The sequence below is a fragment of the Babylonia areolata genome, chromosome 35 (assembly GCF_041734735.1).
Source record: "Babylonia areolata isolate BAREFJ2019XMU chromosome 35, ASM4173473v1, whole genome shotgun sequence".
In the NCBI taxonomy this organism is placed as follows: Eukaryota; Metazoa; Mollusca; class Gastropoda; order Neogastropoda; family Buccinidae; genus Babylonia; species Babylonia areolata.
The window spans coordinates 15,870,641-15,893,432 of NC_134910.1; the positions used below are offsets into that span (position 1 = coordinate 15,870,641).

General features: G+C 39.3%; 1 long non-coding RNA gene across 1 annotated transcript in view; it reads left to right on the plus strand.

Annotated features, from left to right (window-relative positions):
• Positions 1 to 22,792, plus strand: part of LOC143277926 (uncharacterized) — a 47,590-nt gene that overhangs the window by 15,202 nt on the left and 9,596 nt on the right. Inside the window, exon 2 of the long non-coding RNA XR_013053808.1 lies at positions 7,023 to 7,160. This is a non-coding gene — a long non-coding RNA (uncharacterized LOC143277926). The remainder of the gene's footprint in view (positions 1 to 7,022; positions 7,161 to 22,792) is intronic.

Sequence of the window (22,792 nt, forward strand, 5' to 3'; positions counted from 1 at the left end):
AACAGCGTTTGAGTTTGTTGGTTGAAGTTGAACAGCGTTTGAGTTTGTTGGTTGAAGGTGAACAGCGTTTGAAGTTGTTGGTTGAAGTTGAACAGCGTTTGAAGTTGTTGGTTGAAGGTGAACAGCGTTTGAAGTTGTTGGTTGAAGGTGAACAGCGTTTGAAGTTGTTGGTTGAAGTTGAACAGCGTTTGAGTTTGTTGGTTGAAGGTGAACAGCGTTTGAATTTGCTGGTTGAAGGTGAGCAGCGCTGAGTTCTAGCGTGGGGAGGAAGTCGCCCAAGGCTTGCTGACAGCTGTCTGAAAGGAACCTTTCAGCTGCTGGAACATCACCCTCTGTGGCCGGGAGGCATTCTGCTGTTGGAGAAGTGAGGACATCGTGGAGCTGGGGATCGTCACAGTCTGTCAGCTGCTCCTGGCAAAGGGGGCTTGTCCGTTCCTGAAGAACTTCTGGCAAAGAGACCCCGTCCAGAGCACTTCCTGACAGCATGTATCTGAGGATCTGTCCGCAGCTTGGTGACCGCAACGGCGTGGTGGAAGACATGGTGGTCGTCAGTCATCAGTCTGGCGATATGCACCATCTGCACTGAAATTAGCAGCGGAGTTTGAGCAGTGACTTTTACTGCAGCTCTGTGACCGTGCTTGCACCTGAACTGTTCAAAGACACAAACATAACATCAGCACCAGCAGTCATCTCTGCGACAACTACCCGTTTCCAGTTCCGGTTTCTGGCACAGGTTCAAGTCATCAGTTTCAGCTTCAGTTTCTCAAGGAGGCGTCACTGCGTGCCGACAAATCCACATATGCTACCCCACGTCTGCTGGGCAGATGCCTGGCAAAGAGCATGGTCCGCGCTGGTCAGGCCTTGTGTGCATGCATATATATTTGTGAACCTATCACAGTGGATTTCTTCCACGGAAATTTGCCAGAGGACAACACTATTGTTGCCGTGGGTTCGCGTTTAAAAAATAATTTTAAAATAATTTTTTTTAAATAGTTTTTAGTTTTTGCTTTCAGTGCACCAAGTAATCCATACGGAATCTCAGTTTATCGCATCATCCGATTGACTGGACACTCCGATTGATTTTATCGTTCAGTCAAACTTGAGAGATAAAGGGCGACTGCGGGAATCGAACCCACACCCTGGCGGAAACTGCTTTGACAGATAAGCGTCTTTTAACCACTCGACAGACCTCAGTTGCTCCTCACACACAGAGAAAAACGCTCCCCCCTTGTAACAACAGCCATGCAGTGCAACAGCATCCTCTGCCCAATGTGCAGGGGGTTATAACATGGGACACCACGAAGTTTTGACATAAAGCAAAACTTGCTGACAGGTCGGTGGCGGACGAGCCTGGATCTGAGATGTATGGAAGGTGCAAGGGGGAGTGGTGGGGGGGAGGGGGGAGTGGGGGGGCGAGGGGGAGGGGGGAGGGAGAGGGGTGGGGAGGGATGTGAGGGAGGGGGTAGGGGTTGTGGTGATGGTGAGGAGGAGGAGTGTGTGTGTGAGAGAGGGACTGTGGGGGGGTTGGGGGGGGAGTGGGGGCGGGGTGTGTGTGTGTGTGTGGGGGGGGGGGGGGGGGTTGGAGAGGGGGGGCACGTCGGAATCGTCGTCACGGACAGGACGCCGCTGATACGTCACGGATGATGTACACAGCGAAAGTAGATGCAATAATTAATTGTTAAATGTGACAAGATGAAAAGATGTTCGGTTTTTTTGTTTTTGGTTTTTTTGTTGTTGTTTTTTTGGGGGGTTTTGTCTTTTTTTTTTTTGGGGGGGGGGGGGGGTTGTTGTTGTTGTTTTCTCTCTTTTTTTTTGTCAAAAGATAACAGGGTTTTACCAATCCACAGGTTTTTGCCAACAAATCTCTCTCCAGTTCAGCAGCGGATTCGTGTGTGTTCAATACAATACAATACAATACAATGCAATGCAATGCAATGCAATGTAATGCAATACAATACAATACATGATTATTGATCCGATTGGAAATAATGTGCATATTCATTCAAAGGCTCGTCACTCATACGACACAGATGAGTCTGATATACATACGAACATGTGGGGCTCTAAACTTAACGCTCCTGTCCATTCGTTTGCTGCTGAAATTTTAGTGAAAAGGAAAATAGGCTCATGTACATGTACACGTGTGTGTGTGTGTTTTCTTCTTCAGTTTAACGTCTATTCACAATAAGTGTTTTAGACGGTGTGTGTGTGTGTGCGTGCGTTCGTGCGTGTGTGCGTGTGTGCGTGCGTGCGTGCGTGCGTGCGTGCGTGCGTGTGTGTGTGTGTGTGTGTGTGTGTGCGCCACTGTCTAGCTGCTGATACCACGGAATCTATGAACAGTGAATATCGTCCTAATGGCCATTTAAAGCCTTATTATTTGGAGAATCTTTTCTCTTATAAACCAATGGACAGATTCAGCTGAAGACACTTCAGGTACAAATTCTGACCGATTCTGTCACGGCATCCCAAAGCACTTAAGACGTATTCCCGCGCTTCTAACGCTTAGAAGAGCATGGATTTAATCTTTGAATTTTTTAACTGCTACCCTCCTTTTTCTGAAACCCACCAACTTTGTTTTGTCTAGATTTACAGTCAGCCATAAATCGTTTGACTTTTTTCTTTTTCTTCTTCTTCTTCTTCTGATTTTGTGCATCTTCTTTTGGAGCACTGTTGGGCTGAAGACATGAGTACTATTAATTATCGTCAGCAAAAAAACAAAAGCCTGGCTTTCTTTCTTCGCCTCGCCTTACATACATAACTAAAACTTCAGTGGCACTCGTAGAACCACTTTTTCATAACGACAAATTTAAAGTCGGTAATAAGACAGTTTATTTAAAAAGTTGGACAAGTAAAGGTATTTTTCTGGTTAGAGATATTGTAGATGAAAATGGGTGCTTCCTTAGTCATAAAGATTTCACAGAAAAATATGAGGTTAAAGTTAATTATTTACTGTATATGGGATTTATACGTTCCATTAAAAGTTACTTGCGCACAAACAATATTACTATTACAGACAAAACTTGCAATAAAGAACCAAAAGCACTGCAGATAATAGCTAATGTTAAGAAAGGATCTAAAATTTATTATGATATACTACTTGAACCAATTTTTCTATACAATATAAATTCTTTTATCAAGTGGGAGCAAAAACTAGACATTGCAATACATTGGGATACCACTATGAAACAAGTGAAAAACATAAAAGAAGTAAGATTGAAATGGTTCCAGATTAGAATATGTCATGGTATATTGGTTACAAAGAAAATACTAAAAAAAAAAGGGAATAACAAACAGCGACATGTGCAACTTCTGTAAAAATGAAATAGACACAATTCAACACTACTTATAGCACTGTACATTTACTCAGCTCTTTTGGGGGGACTTAGAGAATGTCTTGAAGGAAAAGTGTGAAAATTGTGCAAATGTAAAGTTTAATATAGAGTTAGTATTATTTGGAAATGATGATGTTACAAAAACAGGTGAAATATTTGACTATATCATTCTAGTGGCGAAATATTTCATTTATAAATGCAGAATAAATAAAATCAAACCATGTATAAAGTACTTCCTAACAGACCTAAGAAACATATATAAAACCGAAAAATATATACACTCGATGGAAATGATGTCCGCAGCATTTTCTAGAAAATGGAACCCATACATAAAAATGATTGAAGGCAACGAGGAGGAGTAGAGACAACCACGAATGTAACGCTTGTTCTTTTCTTTTATTTTTTCCCCCCCTTTCATTTACTTACTTGTTTTTAACAGTGTATGTGACGTTTTTGTTGTTTTTTTTCTCGGTATGAAGACAGTGTTGTGTCATTTTCCTGATTTACAGTTTAGGTGGTGCACAGTGGCAAATATTGTTGATTCCAGATGTTGGTTTTGTATGTCCGTCTGTATGTATTAAATGTTAAACTTGAATAAAATTATTTTAAAAAAAACAAAAAAACACACTAAAACTTCAGAAGTGTGGAGAGAACAAAAATATATAAGGGGACTCAACAGGCATCCTTGTTTAATTAATAAGAAAATTTCATTAAAAAAAACTAAAGAGAGAAGAAAAAAGACTGACACATTAAAGCCCAATCGAATAAATCATGTTGCAGCCCCACACCTACCTCCTAAAGGAAGAGAAGACACAAAGAGGAAAGCTCAAGAATAAATCATGTTGCAGCCCCACACCTACCTCCTAAAGGAAGAAAAGACACAAAGAGGAAAGCTCAAGAATAAATCATGTTGCAGCCGCACACTTCCCTCCTAAAGGAAGAAAAAGACACAAAGAGGAAAGCTCAAGAATAAATCATGTTGCAGCCGCACACTTCCCTCCTAAAGCAACGCAATACAATACACTACAATGTATTGACAATGCAACGCAATACAATACACTACAATGCAACGCAATACAATACACTACAATGTATTGACAATGCAACGCAATACAATACACTACAATGCAACGCAATACAATACAATACAATGCAAGACAAGACAAGGCAAGGCGATACAGTACAAAACAATGCAACGCAGCAAAGAGCACAGAGACAGCATCCTCCAGAAAAAGCAAACCCTGTGGCTTTTCACTTCAACACTGATCCCCACAGCATAACCCACTTCTCCATATCAGTGGTCTGACGCAACAGCACTGGTGACTCCTTCAAGAGAAAGAACATGGAGAAACAGATTATTCACTATCTCGGTACTGCAGCACCATATGACCTCAACATCAAGGACAAAACCAAATCACAGCTTCCCTCGTCCCCACCCTGCCCATTTCCCCCTTCCCTCCCCTCCCCCTCTTTTTCCTCTTCCCCCCGCCCCCCTTTCCTCTCACTGTCTAGATTCTCTCTCACTTCCTTCACCCATCCACCTTTTCCAACCAGCAGTGAACTGTTCTCAAGACAAGCGAATTTTATTCAACAGCCAGAAAACTGCACCTGTGACTGCTGCTATCTTCAGTTGCTTTGAAGACTTTACGAGTCGAAGTACTCAACTTCTCCTCTCCCAAGTGGGTTCATAATTTTTTCCTCTTGTTTTCTGTATCCAATGCAATGCACCGCAATGCAATGCAATACAATGCAATACAAAACAATGGAGCGCAGTACAGTGCAATACAAGACAATGCCATGCAATGCAATACAATGTTAGCCTACAGTACAGTAGAGTACAGTACAGTTCAGTACTATACAGTACTATACAGTACAGTACAGTACAGTACAGTACAGTACAGTACAATACAGTACTATACAGTACAGTACAGTACTATACAGTACAGTACAGTACAGTACAATGTTAGCCGGTGCTGAAACACCACACGATAGATACATATCACGTTTCCTTCCACAGTGACATTCTGAAGTGCACTTCTCTTGATATTCAACACCAGCGGGAAGTCGACTTCGTAACTGACGACAACTGCTGCACAGAGCGGTGGCTTAGTGGTTTAGCGTCCACGAGTGACCACGGGATCAAGTCCCATGTACACGATAACTGGCTTTATTCTCATCCATGTTCACAAGGTCTAGTATTGTATTGCATTGTATTGTATTGTATTGTATTTCTGTTGGGTTTTTTTCAAAACAGATTTCTCTGTGTGAAATTCGGGCTGCTCTCTCCAAGGAGAGCTTCGCTACGCTACAGCGCCACCTTTTTTTTCCCCCTGCGTGAAGTTATATTTGTTTTTCCTATCGAAGTGGATTTTTCTACAGAATTTTGTCAGGAACAACCCTTTTGTTGCCGTGGGCTCTTTTACGTGCGTTAAATGCATGCTGCACACAGGACCTCAGTTTATCGTCTCATCCGAATGATTACCATCCAGACCACCACTCAAGGTCTAGTGGAGGGGGAGAAAATATCGGCGGCTGAGCTGTGATTCGAACCAGCGCGCTCAGATTCTCTCGCTTCCTAGGCGGACGCGTTACCTCTAGGCCATCACTCCACTTGAGCGGTGGTCTGCGTGCTAGCCTTTTGTGTGAGACGATAAAGGCATTTAGGTACCGTGTGCAGCAAAAAGCTTGGCGCACGTGAAAGAACACACGGCTGCAGAAGGTCGGTCCGTGGCAACATTCTGTAGAAAAAAACAAACACTTTGGTTGTGAACCAAATTAATATTATGCTTGGAGTGATGGCCTAGAGGTAACGCTAGAATTTGATTATTGTGGAGAGTCTCTTGCCCAAGTTACATCCCCACTCTCTCGGCCAAGAGGGTTTTAGGACGGTCGGCAATGGGATGGTTCCCAAAGGCCAACTAGCCCCCAAGTCTGCAGCACTAAGAGCCAATGCAATTTGGCTTCCTAGTTTGAGAGTCATAGTCCTTCACAAAAGACTAAGCTCTAAATGATTTCCCATTGAAATGGAGAAACCATTGATAATACAGCTCTCACTTTGCTGTTGGCCCAGCTGTGAACTTATTTTAATTGATTTAAAACGCCTTAACAATATTCCTTTCTTTTGTCAAACTTCCAAATAACTATGACTCATGTCACATCCGCAGCTCACTGCTGGGCAGAATTGTTTGCTGTACTTAAAAAAATAATGAATAAAAAAACAAAAAAACAAAAACAAACAAACAAAAAACACCTTTCAGTTTATCTTTTCCCACACTGTTCCACTTGCTTGGTGAGTTCAGCTTCCATGTATGAAGGGGGGGAAACACAGACTCCAAAAAGCAGCGCATGTCAAACTTACTTCCCTTGCATTGAAGCTATATTTCTCTCATTGAAACATCGTTATTTGACAGAATTTGCACAGTTCACATGAGCCACTATAGAAAAATTACACCATTAACATATTAACCAATTGCAGTTATAATTCATTACACAAAGTTGAAGAAGAACAAGAACAAGAAGAACAGCAAGAAGAAGAAAATAGTGAAAGAAAAAAAATACAAAAAAAGGCTGATTATCTGACACACAGAAACCTGGCACGTAGCAAACACATTCCACCCATTCATACATTTAAGAAACGTCTATTATTCATGTCTTGTAATAACAGTGACTTTCCTTTGGTCCTGCCTGTAGCAGGTGTCGGCGCCTGGCGGGTTAAGGGTGGAGATTGATGCCATCTGCCATGTCAACTTATGCACAGACCTGCCAGTGCCTGAACAACCTTCGTGTGTATACGCACACAGAAGATTCTGTTATCCATGTCAACGTTTGGTGAGTTATTGAAACAAGAACATACCCAGCATGCACACCCCCGAAAAAGGAAAACGTTACATGTCTGTCTGAGTGTGAATGTCAGTGTGTGTGTCTGAAATCTGATTGAATGACACAGGAAACGAATGATGAGCGCCCAGTGGCAGCCGTCGGACGGGTCTACCCAGGTAGGCAGCCTGTTGTGCAAATGACCCCGTGTTTGTAAAGCGGCTAGAGCTTGGTCTCCGACCGAGGATAGGCGCTATATAAGTATCCATATCAATCAATGAATCAATCAATTGCATTCTGTCAAAACCATTAAAAAATTTTTCATGCTCTGCATATATATATATATATGTGTGTGTGTGTGTGTATCTCATTTCATCACAACAGATTTCTCTGTGTGAAATTCGTCGCTACACTACAGCGCCATCCCCCCCCCCCCCCCCCCACCACCCCCCCTTTTTTTTCCCCCCCTTCGTGCAGGTTTATTGTTTTTCCTATCGAAGTGGATTTTTCTACAGAATTTTGCCAGGAACAACCCTTTTGTTGCCGTGGGTTCTTTTACGTGCGCAAAGTGCATACTGCACACGGGACCTCGGTTTATCGTCTCATCCGAATGATTAGCGTCCAGACCACCACTCAAGGTCTAGTGGAGAGGGAGAAAATATCGGCTTCTGAGCCGTGATTCGAACCAGGGCGCTCAGATTCTCTCGCTTCCTAGGTGGACGCGTTACCTCTAGGCCATCACTCCACATTGAAAAGAGGCTGAATAGGAATACACACTAATTTGTTAACTTGATATGTAAACTTACAACAAAGCGTTTATATATATATATATATATATATATATATATATATATATATATATATATATATATATATATATATATATATATCAGCAGATAGGATTGTTATATTTGTGTTTTATGGTTCTTATGTGTTTGAAGAGATAAATTCAAAGCCAGAAATAGAGACACAATACTTCTTTTGAAAACCATGATAAAACAACAACAACAACAATAAAACACGCTGATCACCAGGCACAGTTCGGACTGAACAAAAGGGACAGGGAAGAGACAGATGCAACTACAATGCCATCATCTTCTTGCATGAATATCCATGTTGTTCTTGGTTGTTGTTTTTTGCTTGTAATTTGTTGTTGCCTGTAGTGAAATATTTATCTTAGAAATCAAAATGTATGAGTAGGCTTTTATTTAAAAAAAAAAAAAAAAAAAAAGTTCCGATTTAGGCACATCATGTCCACTGCAAGCAGAATACTTGAATGTACATTCAAACTCATGCGTGCAGTTCACGTTCTGACTAAAATATTCATCGAAACTCTCTGAAGCTAAAAAGAAGAAGAAGAAGAAGAAGAAGAGAGAGAGAGAGAGAGAGAGAGAGAGAGAGAGAGAGAGAACACACACACACACACACACACACACACACACTCACACATACACATAGAGATTATACATTGTCCCCTATGTATATATATATATATATATATATGTGTGTGTGTGTGTGTGTGTGTGTGTGTGTGTGTGTGTGGTTTATACAACGCTGTATTGCTGCGACAAGCTTTCCACGGGAAGAGCAATCTGACGAGAACGAAAATAATGGAATGCAAATGCAAAATACTTCCAAGAATCGGTTGTAGCTGTCATCCCCCCCCCCCCACACACACACACACACCCTCCCCCCTACTATTATCATTATCATCATCATCATCATCATCATCATCATCATATTATCATTATCATTGTTATTATCATTATTCTTGTCATTAATCCTATCATCATCATCATCACTATCAGAAATTTTATCATCATCATCATTGTTAATAACGATGAAAGCATCATCACCATCATTTGACAGCAGAAATTGATCACCGGTGGCACGAAAAGTTTATATTTAACATTTTCTGCTCTGTTGCCAAAGTAATCCTGCGCTGGCTTCTTCTGATGCTGTTATTGCTAAACGACTTCCAGAAAAAATCCCAAACAAAAAAAAACAGAAACAAAAAAACACACACAAAAATACAACCAAACAGGAAAAAAACAAACAAACAAACAAAAACAAACAAAAACAACAACAATAAGCGAAAAAAAAGGTGGAAAATCAATCGATTAATTCAAAACATTTACCTTTCACGCCAGTTTCAAGTTTCAGGCAGCCGGCACTATACTGTTGGATAAAATCCTGAACAAACCTAAAATCCTAAAAAAAAAAAAAAAAAGGAAAAAAAAGAAACCCCTAAAATTAAAAGAAAAAAAAGGCCCTCATTTTAAAACTGGCTTTTCACTGGCTGCTCAGTTTTGTAGGTTAACTACGGCAGTCAGGTCATGTGCAGAAATGACATCTACACTGCCCCCCGTGTCTCTGAACATGACAACACAATAATCCTGTCTGATCGTGATTAATGCGCTCTGTGTGTCCACGGTTTTTTTTTTTTTTTTTTTTTCAGAATCACAGGGTTGGGGACTCGAAAGATTTACGTCTCTCTCTCATTTTAATCTCTCTCTCTGAAGAGAATATAAAGAACTTCTGAGACAAAAGAAAAGATCACATAGAGAAAAGATAGTTTCTAGTTTACAAAGTAACCGTAATAACCCAAAGAATTTTTTTTGGAATACAGTCCGTTCTGTTCGCCCAAAGCAAGGAAGACAAAATACTATAAGTAGGGAAGTGTGGTATGATCACTTCAGAAGTGCTCAGACTGACACTGGTTATGACCAGAACGATACACATACTCAACTATTTCTGCAGAGGAAGTCAGAGATGCAATTAAAGCTTTAAAGCACAATAAGGCACCAGGACCACATGTTTAAAAAGGTGAATTTTTCAAGAACAGTGAAGAGCAGATTACACCATTCCTCGTTAACTTTTTAACTTTATTTTTGATCATGGTTTATTTCCTGATGAGTGGTGTTTGTCAATAATACAGCCATTGTACAAAAAGAGTGATTTGAACAACACTGACAACTATACAGTAATATCACTATTGAATATTGCAGTAAATTGTATAGTTTCATTTTGAACAAGCGCATTACAAACTGGATAGAAGACAATAACATAATTGGGGAGGAACAAGCAGGTTTTATGGGAGATCACAGCACAGTTGACCACATATTAATCGCTTCTAGCTATGGTCCAGAAACAGTTATTGAGACACAGAAAATTGTATGTAGCATTTATCGACTTCCGAAGGGCCTTTGATTCTGTATGTAGGGAAAAATTATGGAAAATACTGCATGGAAATGGTATGAATGGTAAGATTCTGAATGCCCTGAAAAGTATGTATAGTACTGTGAAACCAAGAGTCCGCGCTGGTGGTGAATTAATAGAGGCTTTTCTGTGTCCACGGGGTTTGAAACAAGGGGAGATTTGTTCACCAGTTTTATTTTCACTATTTATCAATTAACTGACAAAAGATGTTATTGGTAATGGAAAACATGGGATTCGGCTTTCGCCAGAATTTATACAATTCTATTATTTGCAGATGATATTGTTCTATTCTCCGATAGTGTAATTGGTTTACAAAATCAGTTAAACATCTTACTCAGAACCGCAAACCGTCTTGATCTTGTTGTCAATCTAACATAGTTGTTTTCAGAAACGGTGGATACTTATCCTCAACAGAGAGATGGTCATTTGGAAACGACGAATTACAGATAGTCAACTTGTATAAATATCTTGGAATTTATCTTTCTACGAGGCTTCCATTTTCTCAAACACTCAATGAACTTGCAGACAGAGCTAGAAAAGGCGTGACAGCGATAGCCAAGTTACTTTGGACTATAGGTGAACATTCACCCCAGGTGGGTTTGTTTTTTGTTTTGTTTTTTAAATGTTCGACTGTCAAATACAACCAATACTAACATATGGATCTGAAATATGGGGTTTATCTTCTGACCAAGAGCACTTAGAGAAAGTTCATTTATCTGCCCTGAAACGATTTGTGAGTGTAAGTCCAACGTCGCCCAGACATTTGACATATGGAGAAACTGGTAGATTTCCTCTTTTTCTCAATACTTATAAAAGATGTGTTAAATTTTGGCTACGACTAGTTTGCATGGACGAAAATAGGTATCCTAAGAAGGCCTATAATATGTTAATATCACTGCAAAGACAAAACTGTTTTACGTGGGTGTGTCGTGTAAGAAATGTTTTATACAAGTACGGTTTTGGTTACGTTTGGGAAGCTCAAGGGGTGGGGAATGTAAAGTTGTTCCTTTCAGAATGTAAACAAAGAATCGCAGACTCTTTTGGACAAGACTGGCATGCCTCACTTGAAAAGCGTGATTTCTTTCAGGTATATTCGAGTCATTATCTCTAAAAGTCTACTTTTATAAGCTTAAGAATGTCAACTTACGAAGGTTTCTTGCTAAGTTTAGAATTGGAATGTCCCCCATAAAATACAGTTGTTTGCGATACAGACCCCTTTTAGATAATGATGATAGATATTGTCCTTTCTGCCGTAATGCAATTGAAAATGAAGCGCACTTTCTTTTCGTGTGTCACAAATATCAGGATCTGAGAGAGGAATTAATACCATCTAAGTATTACAGATATCCGTCATTCTTTAAGCTTTCTTTGATTCTAGCCTGTGAAAATGCTGATATCATAACAAAATGTTCTTTGTTCATATACAGAGCACTAAGCCGTAGAAAAGAATGCCTCAGTAATATTTCAATTAATGAATGATTTTTTTAAACTGTGCACTCCTGTTGTTATAGGCCAGAGGCCTGACAATTAAAACATTTTTTGACTTTGACTTTGACTTTGACTCTCTCTCTCTCTCTCTCTCTCTGTATATATACATATATATATATATATATACATATATCTATAATTCCACTGAGGAATGTGTGTTGTATTCAGCAGCTTAATTAATCATTGTAACTGCTCGAAAGTGCTTGGAGAGAGAGAGAGAGAGAGAGAGAGAGAGAGAGAGAGAGAGAGAGAGAGAGAGCGAGTCCGATAATGAATGTAAAATGTCAAAAAGACAAACGCTCCCACTCACCCGTGGCGACACACTTTCGTGCAGGTTACGCTTTATCATGTTAACTCACTGTAATTAAAAAAAGAAAAAAAAGAGATATGCTTATATATCACGCTGCTAGAACAAGTGCACTGGATACAAGGGAAGTATTGTGTCCGTAAATAATAACAGGTAATAGTCTGAAAATAAAGTTTAAAAACAGGTCTGCGAATCGGACAATGTCTGAGATAAACCGCTAACGAGATTTTAGAGTTGGATGGAAACACTCTTCCTTCTTTACTTCAGCCCCGTTTCCTTTCACGACAATGGGCAATATACGTGTGTACACTATCTGTAAAATTCTTTGCCACCCTTTTTGCTGCGCTGTCTGCTGCCTGGTCGTTATCAAGAAAGCCAGCATGAGATGGCGTCCAGCGAAAATCAGTATCTATGCATTTCACAAACAATGCTTAATTTCGAACAATAAGTGGTCTTGTTAGTCTCAAAAAGAAGTACACTTTTTTCAGACTGAGATTCAAGACAAAGAAGAAAAGGAAAAAAAGAGAGGATATATTACTTGTCGTCATTGGCAGTTGAACAATATAGAGTTGAACTGCGATTGAGTTCTTAACAAACAACAACGTCTTGATTGGCAGTTGACAATATTGGGTTGAATTGCGGTTGAGTTCTTAACAAACAACAACGTCTTCGTTGGCAGTTGAACAACATAGAGTTGAACTGCGGTTAAGTTCTCAACAAACAACAACGTCTTCGTTGGCAGTTGAACAATATAGAGTTGAATTGCGGCTGAGTTCTTAACAAACAACAACGTCTTGATTGGCAGTTGACAATATTGAGTTGAACTGCGGTTGAGTTCTTAACAAACAGTGGAGTGATGGCCTAGAGGTAACGCGTCCGCCTAGGAAGCGAGAGAATCTGAGCGCGCTGGTTCGAATCACAGCTCAGCCGCCGTTATTTTCTCCCCCTCCGCTTAGACCTTGAGTGGTGGTCTGGACGCTAGTCATTCGGATGAGACGATAAACCGAGGTCCCATGTGCAGCATGCACTTAGCGCACGTAAAAGAACCCACGGCAACAAAAGGGTTGTTCCTGGCAAAATTCTGTGGAAAAATCCACTTCGATAGGAAAAACAAATAAAACTGCACGCAGGAAAAAATACCAAAAAAATGGGTGGCGCTGTAGTGTAGCGACGCGTTCTCCCTGGGGAGAGCAGGCCGAATTTCACACAGAGAAATCTGTTGTGATAAAATAGAGAAATACAAATACAATACAAACAACAACAACGACAAAAACAACAAAATTAGCCCACGTAACGTGAGAGAGCGCCGTGGTAGAGTGAGTTAGACGTCAGGTTTCTGACCCAGTGTTCACCAGTGACCAGGGTTCGAGGCCCTGTTTCGGCATGGTGTTGTGTCCTTGGGGAATGGCACTTTTACTCTGTTTTTCCTCGATCCATGCAGGTGTGAATGGGGACCTGAATTGAGTCTGGGGGGAAGGTTAAAGCGACGGAAGGAGAGGACTGGACCCAGCCTTCCTATCCCGAGCCCTGGACACGGTGGATATGATTCACTGCCTTCCTATGCCGAGCCCTAGACAGTGGATATGAATTCACTGCCTTCCTATGCCGAGCCCTAGACACAGTGGATATGATTCACTGCCTTCCTATGCCGAGCCCTAGACAGTGGATATGATTCACTGCCTTCCTATGCCGAGCCCCAGACACAGTGGATATGAACTCACTGCTTTCCTATGCCGAGCCCCAGACACAGTGGATATGAATTCACTCCCTTCCTATGCCGAGCCCTAAACACAGTGGATATGAATTCACTCCCTTCCTATGCCGAGCCCCAGACAGAGTGTATAGGAGTTGACTGACCCGATGGATGTAAAAATGCTTTGGGACCTTCAACCTTTCAGCCCTTTTACCCTTTCACCGCCAGTCAATTTAGAGTATAAAATTCCCTTGTCGTATAAACACAGAAAAGACAGTAGCTAGGAATAGCTGCGGATTCCCCCTGCGATGTATTGAAATATGGCCTATCCTACCACCGAACATTAAGAGCAGTAGGTTCATGGATAACATACCAATGAATGGTCACCTTTCAGTGACATGGGTCCTCTACCACACCTGTGCATAAATGCGAGCTTGGCGGTGAAAGGGTTAAATTAATGTGCTTATACACAACGTGAGTCTGTGTAATTACTCTGTGTCGGTTCTCTGTGTGTAGTATGTAGGACGGGGAGAACCACCAAAATAGAAACACTTAAACACAAGCTGGGCTGTCAACCATAAGAATGAACAGAGAACCGAGCTGATGCGTTGATTTTTATTGAATTTCAATCAACATACCTTGGAACATGTAAAAACAACAACAATCCAGCAACAACAACAACACCACCCAGAAATTAAGATCCAAAACAAAGAAGCAGAACTTCGTTTCAAAAATGAAAAAGCAATGTTTCATAATTCGGACCATTTGCTCCTAACATGAAACACGGTTGTGCCAAATACTAAACAGTTTCATATTTGGACCGACCTGGTGCTACTGATGTGTCATATGTCAGTGCCTAATGCGAAACATTGCCGATAGCTTATGCCTTACAAAAACTGTGCTGAAAAAAACGAAGGACTGAAAAAGTAAGAAAGATACTGATATATCTTGTTGATATGCATTCAACTTTATGGTTAAAGAAACTGCTGCACTGGGGTCGAGGGGGTGTGCGTGTTTGTGGGGGTCTTTGGGGTACAGCTTTTATGGGACTTTTCTGCGTATGCGATTGTTTTAAAATTCACCAATAAGGTAGGCACAGTTCGTCTTCGGGTATGACGCAAGCTCTGTGTATATATCTCATCCATCGCATCAGCCTGGGGCAAGTTCCAAACATGTCTTCTCTTCCAAAACATGATGATGGGATTCAAAGTGTGCACAAGATGTCATGCCTGCGACCATACATTGAATTGTGGTTGATAGTCTCAGAATTGCCCGAACCAAGTATGTAGGAATATACACAGGCTATGTGTGTTTGTGTGCTCGTTGTAAACTGTAACATATTCATTTTCTCTGGAAATATTTTTGCCCTTCAGCACTCCGAATTTTAAAGGTGACTTTTTTTTAAGGTTCCATTTTTAAAACTGCACTTCTGGTAAAATCACACACGAAAAGAAAAAAAAATGAAGCAAAGATATGATTTCATAGTAATTTTACTGTTACATTTTTTTTTCAACCACAAAACATTAGCACCTTTATGTTGAATATTATCACATTACTAATAGCAGTCATTTTATGTGTTTTTTGTGTAGATAGAATAGAATGAGATATAATGGAACGTTCCTGCTTATTAGTGAAGTTACCTTGATGCATGCATCTGTCAGGGGCAGCAAAATTCTGCCATGAAATGGGACATCACCCTGTAAAGACAATGTGATTTTTTTAACGGGTCTCGCTCCCCAAAACATAGTTATTATCATTATCATTATTATCACTATCACTATGATGATGATGATTATTATTTTCATTATCATCATTATTGTTGTTGTTGTTAATATGACTCAGGGCTTAAAAAGGCTGTTGTGTTTTTACACTCAGTGTGAAGGTCCCACGCTATGTACATTCGCCTAAGTGGTCATTTTTTCGGTAAATGTAGCGTTCTTGATGACTTCCTGTCATGCGTGTCATTATCACAGGGACAGCATCGAAACACGGGCATCATGGGGACCGCTAAATTCTTATTCAGAGAATGATTGTTGCAACAACAAAAAAACTCATCATTTACTGCATACTTTTCAACGAACGACAGTCCAAATCAACATATCAACTTGCCTCCAGGATTCATGCCACTGGTATGAAAAAGTTCGATTTAAACTCACACAGTACAAACGCGTCTGAAGAGTTTTCCGGTTTTCTAAATGGGATCAGAGAAAGGCAAACTTCGGCAATCATTTGGAGATTAGTATTTGTAGTTAAAGAGAGAGAGAGAGAGAGAGAGAGAGAGAGAGAAGGGTGCGCCAGTTGCTCTTTCGTTTTTCATTTGATATTTGTTGATGAGCATTTATCTCTTAAAATGTTATGATAATCTTAATGAATATTTTCCGTTTTATGATAATTGAAATGTACAGACACACACACACACACAAGCACACATACACAAACACGCACACCATACAGTTGTTTCACTCTATTTCAAAATGTATTATCTCACCCGATTTTTTTCTTTTTACATGATAAATGATGTTTGCGTGGTGAGCAGGGAAGGGTCCTTGGTACAGAGACGTGTACGTGTGTTTTCTCTTTGATATTTGCTGGCAGGCATTGTCAGTGAGACAAAACCTTTTGGTTGAACTAGACAATAAAGTGGGTTTTTTGGGGATAGAGAGAAGGGAACTCTTGTTTTGTCAAGCGCTTAGAGTAAAGTTATTTGATCGGGCGCCATATCAATATTAGTATCATCACAACTACTATTACGACTCCTACTACTACTTTCATTATAATAAGTAGGCATCACTACGATATACATGTTACGTAGCAGAAAATCACTGAAATAAAGCTTATATTATCATTATGTATCCCTGTTGTTGGTGGTGGTCTTTGTTGTTTCGTTGTTCTTTTTTTTTTTTTAGATTTTATTTTATTTTTAATTCTTTTTATAGATCTATATATTATTTCGAGAGCAGATAAAAATGAATGTGAGAAAGAGTTGAGCGTCAGGGAGCACGCACAAAAGGGGAATCACTGCATAACTTTTAGGCACACATTACAAGGCGATACAATTGCGGAGTGATTCCCCTTAGATGAGGCAAATTTTTTTTCTCACCATTTTACCTGCCCCTCTATCCCTCGACTGCCTCCTTCCCATCCCACCCCTCACACACACACACACACACACACACACACACACACACACACTCCACCACCCCTCCCCGAACTCCCCCCCCTCATTCCCCCACTCCCATCGCCTCTCTTTGTCATCATCAAATAGCTCCGCTTCTAGTCTGACTCAAAACCTCTCACTTATGCATACCACACGTAAAGAAAACAACAACAACAACAACAACAACAACAACACACACACACACACACACACACACACACACACACACACACACACACACACACACACACACAATGCATGCATAAATTTTAACTTGCATGTGTATCTAACAGCTGCCCTAACACATACGCATACATTGAACCATGCATCTTGTGTATGGAATGTAACTGAACTTTATTTCTTATATGAAGTTGAATCCATTTTCACTTAAACAAAAAGCAAATTTGAGTTTGAACAATCATGTGAAACACATAGCCATGCACATTGTTAATATCTATATTTATTTTTTCACACTGTATTACACTTTTTCTCAACAATTATAAGCTTATAATTATGTAATTAACAGTTTTTGTTTTCCATACATAGGAAAAAGCTTACTGTTCAGTTACATCTTATGTATTTATATAAATACATGTATAAAATGTAACTGACCTATATTTATTATTTGAATTTTGATTTTCATGTGTGAACATGTAATGCAGCTGCATACTCAAATAGTTGTATGTATGACTTTGAAGCTTACACCAGAAAAAGAGTGACTGTTTTAAAAAATGGTCTAGATTATGAAGTAATTATATATATATATATATATATATATATATATATGTGTGTGTGTGTGTGTGTGTGTGTGTGTGTGTGTGTTGGGTGTTACTGAATCAAGGTTATCACAAAAACCTGTAATATGATGAAAATGTGTTGTGAATGTCATTTTTTCTAATACTAATTGTAATCATAAAGCAGACAGGCACATTGTTAAAACCCATATTGTGTTTTTCACATTGTATTATTTGTTTTCTCTATGATTAAGCTTATAATGCATTACATAATAGTTTAACAAAAAGTTCAGTTACATCTTATATATTTATACATGTATAAAATGTAACTTAACTTTATTAACTATCTTGTGTGTGTGTGTGTGTGTCTGTATGTTGGTCACACTTAGGTGCATTTCCTCTTTCATTTAAAAAAAAAAAAAAAAGCAAGTGTGAGTTAGAAATGATTTTTTTCCTTTGTGACTTTAATTTTGAAAAAAAAGTGAAAAAAACAACAAAATAAATAAAATAAAATAAACAATGTGAAATCCAGCACAACTTTGTGTGGTCTATATTTCTATGTTGGGAGGTGCACGTGACTTTTGTTTTGCAATTGATTTTTTGTGTGTTTTGATTCAATTGTTGTAGTAAGTGCATGTCACAAGTGAGTCTTCCCTCTCTTGTTACCCATGTGATGACGCGAGAGGGTATGGTCAGGGAAATATTGACGAGGCTTTTTTTAATTTTTTTTATTAAGTCTTTTTTTCGAGGCTTTTTTAATCTCATTTTTTTATTATTATTTATTTATTTATTTATTTGCTTTTTTACTGGAAAGAGATGAGCGCAGAGGTTTGATGAAACAAGAAAGAGAAAGGGAGATCGTAATAACAAGTGGAAAGGTCACACAGTCACACAGACCCAGAAAGGGTCTGTAAAGCAGACATCACCACCCCAACCCCCACCCCCTCCAACCAACCATCCAACCACGGTGTTGTGTTGTGACTCGGCCCTGAAGCACTCTCTCCTCTGAGTTATTTCAGGACAGTTTTTCTTTTCTTTTCTTTTTTTTAATTTTATTTTATAATACTCCATCTCGTGCCCCAGTTTAACTCCAACCTCTTCTTCTCCTTCTTCCTCCACTGGGAAATCTTGATTTTGCAAAATGCGCTTTTTGAAAATCGCGTGTTATGGCACTTACGAAGCAAGATACCAAATGTGTTCATGGGATCTACGTATCTTAACTTCTGGGCTGCTGATCCCCGATAACTCCTCCATTCTGATCTATAATAATAATAATAATAATAATGGATACTTATATAGCACACTATCCAGAAATCTGTTCTAGGTGCTTTACAAAAACGCTTTTGTTAACATAAAACATCACATCAATGTTACATACACAGACCAAAATGTGACTACACACACCAAAATGTGACTACACACACACACACACACACTCACACACACACACACACACACACAAGCACACATACACAAACACGCACACCATACAGTTGTTTCACTCTATTTCAAAATGTATTATCTCACCCGATTTTTTTCTTTTTACATGATAAATGATGTTTGCGTGGTGAGCAGGGAAGGGTACTTGGTACAGAGACGTGTACGTGTGTTTTCTCTTTGATATTTGCTGGCAGGCATTGTGAGTGAGACAAAACCTTTTGGTTGAACTAGACAATAAAGTGGGTTTTTTGGGGATAGAGAGAAGGGAACTCTTGTTTTGTCAAGCGCTTAGAGTAAAGTTATTTGATCGGGCGCCATATCAATATTAGTATCATCACAACTACTATTACGACTTCTACTACTACTTTCATTATAATAAGTAGGCATCACTACGATATACATGTTACGTAGCAGAAAATCACTGAAATAAAGCTTATATTATCATTATGTATCCCTGTTGTTGGTGGTGGTCTTTGTTGTTTTGTTGTTTTGTTTTGTTTTAGATTTAATTTTATCTTTTATTCTTTTTATAGATCTATATATTATTTCGAGAGCAGATAAAAATGAATATGAGAAAGAGTTGAGCGTCAAGGAGCACGCACAAAAGGGGAATCACTGCATAACTTTTAGGCACACATTACAAGGCGATACAATTGCGGAGTGATTCCCCTTAGATGAGGCAAATTTTTTTTCTCACCATTTTACCTGCCCCTCTCTCCCGCGACTGCCCCCTTCCCATCCCACCCCCCTCACACACACACACACACACACACACACACACACACACACACACACACACACTCCACCACCCCTCCCCGAACTCCCCCCCCCCCTCATTCCCCCACTCCCATCCCTTCATTTTGTCATCATCAAGTAGCTCCGCTTCTAGTCTGACTCAAAACCTCTCACTTATGCATACCACACGTAAAGAAAACAACAACAACAACAACAACAACAACACACACACACACACACACACACACACACACACACACACACACACACACAATGCATGCATAAATTTTAACTTGCATGTGTATCTAACAGCTGCCCTAACACATACGCATACATTGAACCATGCATCTTGTGTATGGAATGTAACTGAACTTTATTTCTTATATGAAGTTGAATCCATTTTCACTTAAACAAAAAGCAAATTCGAGTTTGAACAATCATGTGAAACAAATAGCCATGCACATTGTTAATATCTATATTTATTTTTTCACACTGTATTACACTTTTTCTCAACAATTATAAGCTTATAATTATGTAATTAACAGTTTTTGTTTTCCATACATAGTAAAAAGCTTACTGTTCAGTTACATCTTATGTATTTATATAAATACATGTATAAAATGTAACTGACCTATATTTATTATTTGAATTTTGATTTTCATGTGTGAGCATGTAATGCAGCTGCATACTCAAATAGTTGTATGTATGACTTTGAAGCTTACACCAGAAAAAGAGTGACTGTTTTAAAAAATGGTCTAGATTATGAAGTAATTATATGTGTGTGTGTGTGTGTGTGTTGGGTGTTACTGAATCAAGGTTATCACAAAAATCTGTAATATGATGAAAATGTGTTGTGAATGTCATTTTTTGAATACTAATTGTAATTATAAAGCAGACGGGCACATTGTTAATACCCATATTGTGTTTTTTCACATTGTATCATTTGTTTTCTCTATGATTAAGCTTATAATGCATTACATAGTAGTTTAACAAAAAGTTCAGTTACATCTTATATATTTATACATATATAAAATGTAACTTAACTTTATTACCTATCTTGTGTGTGTCTGTGTGTGTCTGTATGTTGGTCACACTTAGGTGCATTTCCTCTTTCATTAAAAAAAAAAAAAGCAAGTGTGAGTTAGAAATGATTTTTTTCCTTTGTGACTTTAATTTTGAAAAAAAAGTGAAAAAACAACAAAATAAATAAAATAAAATAAACAATGTGAAATCCAGCACAACTTTGTGTAGTCTATATTTCTATGTTGGGAGGTGCACGTGACTTTTGTTTTGCAATTGATTTTTTTGTGTGTTTTGATTCAATTGTTGTAGTAAGTGCATGTCACAAGTGAGTCTTCCCTCTCTTGTTACCCGTGTGATGACGCGAGTGGGTATGGTCAGGGAAATATTGACGAGGCTTTTTTTTTCTTTTTTCTTTTTAATTAAGTCTTTTTTTCGAGGCTTTTTTAATCTCATTTTTTTATTATTATTTATTTATTTATTTATTTGCTTTTTTACTGGAAAGAGATGAGCGCAGAGGTTTGATGAAACAAGAAAGAGAAAGGGAGATCGTAATAACAAGTGGAAAGGTCACACAGGCACACAGACCCAGAAAGGGTCTGTAAAGCAGACATCACCACCCCAACCCCCACCCCCTCCAACCAACCATCCAACCACGGTGTTGTGTTGTGACTCGGCCCTGAAGCACTCTCTCCTCTGAGTTATTTCAGGACAGTTTTTTTTTCTTTTCTTTTTTTTTTAATTTTATTTTATAATACTCCACCTCGTGCCCCAGTTTAACTCCAACCTCTTCTTCTCCTTCTTCCTCCACTGGGAAATCTTGATTTTGCAAAATGCGCTTTTTGAAAATCGCGTGTTATGGCACTTACGAAGCAAGATACCAAATGTGTTCATGGGATCTACGTATCTTAACTTCTGGGCTGATCCCCGATAACTCCTCCATTCTGATCTATAATAATAATAATAATAATAATGGATACTTATATAGCACACTATCCAGAAATCTGTTCCAGGTGCTTTACAAAAACGCTTTTGTTAACATAAAACATCACATCAATGTTACATACACAGACCAAAATGTGACTACACACACACACACACACACACACACACACACACACACAATGCATGCATACATTTTAACTTGCATGTGTATCTAACAGCTACCCTAACACATACGCACACATAGGCAGGCATAAACTTAAACACACGCACACACAATACACATTCATATACATGCATGTAGTTATGTACACATACATATGTATACACACATAGTCAAGCACAGCTAACGCAAATGAAGTGGACCTGCCACAATTGAACTTATTGCTGAGGGAAAAGGTGAGTTTTTAGACGAGATTTAAAAGATGCTAGGGAATCAGAATGACGGAGGTTATTAGGGAGCTTGTTCCACGTCTTTGGCGAATGAAAAGGAAACGATCTGTGTCCATAGGTCTTACTTCTGACGTGAGGTATCCTGAGAAGTTGTGTATCAGAGGAAGAAAAGAGCTGGCGAGACGTGGTATAGATATGGAGGAGTTCAGAAAGATACTTGGGGCCAGATCCGTTGACTGCAGAAAAGGTCAGAGTGGATAGCTTATAGCCTATTCGATCAGAAACAGGCAACCAGTGGAGAGACTGAAGGAGAGGAGAAACATGGTCAAATTTAGAAGCTCTGCAAATGAGTCTGGCAGCGTTATTCTGAATTCGTCGGAGTCTGTCTAACAGATATTTGGGAAGGCCGGCCAAAAGAGAGTTGCAGTAATCCAATCTTGAGAGAACCAGAGAGCATACAAGTGTCTTGGCTGCATCGGTTGAGAGATAGTGGCGGAGAGAACTGATTCTACGCAG